The sequence below is a fragment of the Dysidea avara genome, chromosome 2, assembly GCF_963678975.1.
Source record: "Dysidea avara chromosome 2, odDysAvar1.4, whole genome shotgun sequence".
Taxonomy (NCBI): Eukaryota; Metazoa; Porifera; class Demospongiae; order Dictyoceratida; family Dysideidae; genus Dysidea; species Dysidea avara.
Window position 1 is genome coordinate 53,757,246 of NC_089273.1, and position 4,333 is coordinate 53,761,578.

The following is a 4,333-nucleotide window of genomic DNA, read 5'->3' on the forward strand; positions in this document are numbered from 1 at the left end:
TGATTGTGGGTTTGGGTTATCACCATAGAGTACAGCAGGATTACTGTACATAGTGCTGAAATGAAATGGGTGAAGCAGTGTCAATTTAGAAGTCCACAGCAATCTTACTCCCAAGTCACCATCCCAGAGGCGAACAACCCTAATTCAACGGCTATGCCTTTTTTCGATATTGATGGTATAATTTGCTGTCGTTATAGAATCCACAACGCTCCTCTGTGTTCAGCTACCAAGTTCCCCTTACCGAAATATAATGTTTACTTCACTGGTGATCCCTGAGGGCACACGCTCAACTATATCATGCTGGCACTAATGCCACATTGACTGTGATATGACAAAATTTCTGGATTCCAACCAGTACATAATGTGTCAAGTCAATTCTCTGCCGCTGTACCACATGTTGTAGACATATTAGAAAGCCCTACACCATCCCTGATCCTCCACCTCCATAACATGTGCTATTCTGAATGACAGACTTTTAACCCAGACATTGATGATCTGGAACTATTGACTCCAGCCCACTTGTTCCATGACCGTCACATAGTGTCACTGCTGCATGAAGTGATTGAGGAACAAGAGCCGAATGATCTTACCCTTGGCAACCACTGATGCAACTTGGAGGGCACAGTTACAAGCTTTCCTCCTCAACCATTTCAAGTCTTGGAGACACCAATATCTAACGTCACTCAGGGAATACCACAAAACCTCAGGAAACAACGTCCAAAGAATAAAGCCAGGTGATGTACGTAGCCTTGATACATGACAACACTCCATGGATCAAATGGAAACGAGGAACTGTTGAGGAGAAAGGATGGTCTGGTGTGTGTGGCCAACATCCAGACGGAAATAGGTAGAACTAATCATCCCATAGCTAGACTAATCCCATTAGAAGTGTCTTCAGAAGTAACATCAATTGATCACAAGACAACCTCACCAGACCAAAGGAACAGCACCCTGACAGGACAGGCCGACCAAACATACAGCAGCACAAAAAGCAAGGGTCAAGGTGATACTGAGCTTGGCGACCTCCTTGGGAGATGTCACGGACTAACTATTATGTAAAGTAACTTAGGCCTGTTATGTATTTAGTGTAAACCAAGTCTGTATTAGTGAACAATATGGACGTGTTGCTGGCTTAGTTCTATCCGTCAAGGCAAAGTAATCCTCCAGTAGATCCATGCAGATGAGCCACTACTATCAATGACAACCCCTCATGTTCCCCTCCAGTGTCTAACTGGTAACGTAGAAATAATATGTTATTCCAATTCTAGGTAACAAGTACGTTATTCACACAAGTCAAGTCAATAAGGATTAGACATTTCGACATGTGGAAGCTACTGACTGGGACTCTGAAATGGTTTATAGTCCCAGCAACAAAGCAATGGTCTTACATAAAATAAAGATTAACATAGTTAACAAGATGAAGAGGCACCCTGGGTGGGCTCTAATATGGGAGACCAATCAATTCAGTGTCTGAGCTCCCCACGGTCAAGGAACAAGACCACGAGTTACCACCAGGAGAGAAGCCAGCAAGTGGTAATGTGACTTAGGCAGACTTTTGACATCCTAGCAAATAATTTGACACCAAACGACTCACCCAGCTAGCTAAATATAGATAAGCAGAATCCATTAGAGTTACCCACTAGCATGAAGATTGCTGTCCCCTTCTAGGGCTTAACCTGAGTGAGTTGTAAGGCTGCACCGACTTGAACCAAGCTGCTACAAAAGAACGTAGTCAGTCAGTCAGTCAACCAGGAAAATGTGATAGCATGGTAGGGGAAAATGTCTAAGGAGCTAAGGGGACCTCGCCAGCCTCAGGCTATGAATGGGAAGGACCACTGAAAATCAAAATTCTTTTTCCTTGTAACTGACATATAGCATAAAATTATATTTACAAGTTAATCACTATAGTGACCTACAAGAAACACTACATCACTATAATCAGGTGGTCAATTGTTGAGTACACAAGCAATTCTCAGGTTAGTTGATAACTTGTAGTCTAGTAGCCATATTTGACTGGTTCTACAGCAAGGAAAAATCCTGTGGCTACTATGCAAAGGTGGCTACTATGGGCTTGTGTAGCAACAGTTTGTGGCATTTACACAGATTCACGAGTGACCGACCTTGTTTACACCATAACATCATCACTGATGTGTTAGACTCCAATTCCTTCAACTAAGCACATACAATCACTAGGTGATCTGAAGCCATTCATACATAACAAAATGCTGACACTACCACACAACAGCACAACAATTACACAACAACTAGGTGATCAACACTTAACTGCTGACTTGTACTACAGACATGACCACATAACTGTCAGCACAAATACACTAAAACCAGTTGAGTACTCCCCAAGACATGTCCCACTGTACAGTATCACTATGTAGAATATTTCATATCACTACACTCTACACTATAACAAGAAAACTCTCAGTGCCAACATCAAGGGTTCCATTGTGTATACAGCAACATTGAGAGTTCACTATGGCTAACTCATTTAGTGAGCATCATACAACAACACTACTGGTACTCATGAAGGACCACCTCTCTTAAATAGTAGACACTTGTGGCTTACTATATGAAGCACATCCTGAAGCACACATGCTGATTTATACCTTTACATTCAAATATAAGAACAAGTCGACCAATAAAAGACTCAGGATACCAGTGCGACAACTTTGAACAACATTATTAAATGCAGTAAACAGCTCTAAGGCACTCCAATGAAATGTGAAGGTAAGAACTGTACGAGGTAATGTTCTACGAGACCTAGTTCATACATGAGAACTATAAATTTGTCTGAAACAGATACTGCACACAACACTACAATACGGTGAAACATCTATAATCAGACGCTCATTGGGATAAGAAAATTGTTGTCGAATTAGCAAGGATGTCAGATTATTGAGATATACAGAAAAAGTGCTTTTGGTATTGTCAGATTATAGAGGTACTCTGGATTATATAGTTGTCTAGTGTGGAGCCATCGCTCTTCAACTGGGGGATATCAGAATTTGTCTTGTGTGCATAAACACAGAAAAAAATGTTTATACATCACACGCATGAAGGCATGGCTCATAAGTTGTCAAAGTAAACATCACCTCAAGCCAATTCTTGTGCTGTAGAGCACAAGATTGGAATTTCGGTTCTTGAGGCATCAAGCAATTTTGATCAACTGCAAGTTTTGAGAGGGGGTGGGGTTGTAGATAACTGCTAATCTGCGAAAATCACAATCCTCCCGCACCCTGAAAAACCATGTTTAAGTACTGAACAATGTGCAAACAAGTAAACAGTCTGAACTAAACCAATATCACTTACCAGTACTAGACAATAATGTACACAAAAGCTATTAAGAACCTTGCTACATATTACTGTGATAAAACAAACCCAACACAACAAAGCACATCTGTAAACTTTATAAGGAAACGTGTGTATTATACTCCTAGGGACCAATAAATAGTGTCATGATTACCAAGGCAACCTATATCACCATGATAATGTAGATTTTTAGAGGAAGTTGAACATGCTTTAAGCGCCACCTAAAATTATTGCCCTTAATTGCATAGTTGGTATTTCACATGATCCTCAATAGTTATACAAAATAAACAAACAGTGAGATAGACCAGGGTAGACCAGGATAGACCAGGGTAGACCAGGATAGACCAGGGTAGACCAGGATAGACCAGGGTAGACCAGGATAGACCAGGGTAGACAGATCACTCTTCACGTAAGCTTTAAGGAGATATACAAAAGAAGTTAGGGTATTGGGTGAAAACACAAAACCATTGTTTTGCCTGTATAACTTACTCATCAGGCTGATCGTGTAAGTTTTTATAAACAGAAATGACAACGTCTCAATGTATTCATAGACTACTGTTTTTCCACTCTATAAAAACATTTGTATCATATATTTTGGCAGCACTTCAAGTCCAACCTCGTAAACGGACTTTTTGGGCCTTAACTAGATTAAGCACGTCCTCATTTTTATGTGTCAACATTAGTATTAGTCTCATGCCCAGACTGCCCTTTTGCGTTCAGGTGGGAGATAGCTATTCTTAGACTTCCCCCCACCCATAACATAGTAGCCTGTAGACAAGACTAAAACCTGTACTCCTTTAATCATCCTGATTAAGCGCCACACCTGGCGCTAAAGTCTACAAGACACGTTTGTTGTCAGGTGGCAGAGAAATACCAGGGATACACCGTATACTTTTACACAGCGATCCGTGACACAGGCGGCAATACCGCCAGTACTCAATAACAATATTCAATAAATTAACAACAACCAAACAAGACACAAACGAAAAACGCACAAAATATCACTACTCAC

At 40.8% G+C, this 4,333-nt stretch overlaps 1 protein-coding gene across 1 annotated transcript in view; it reads right to left on the reverse strand.

The window, feature by feature from the left end:
* LOC136247681 (26S proteasome regulatory subunit 10B-like) overlaps positions 1-4,333 on the reverse strand; it is a 41,000-nt gene that overhangs the window by 36,501 nt on the left and 166 nt on the right. The window lies entirely within an intron of this gene.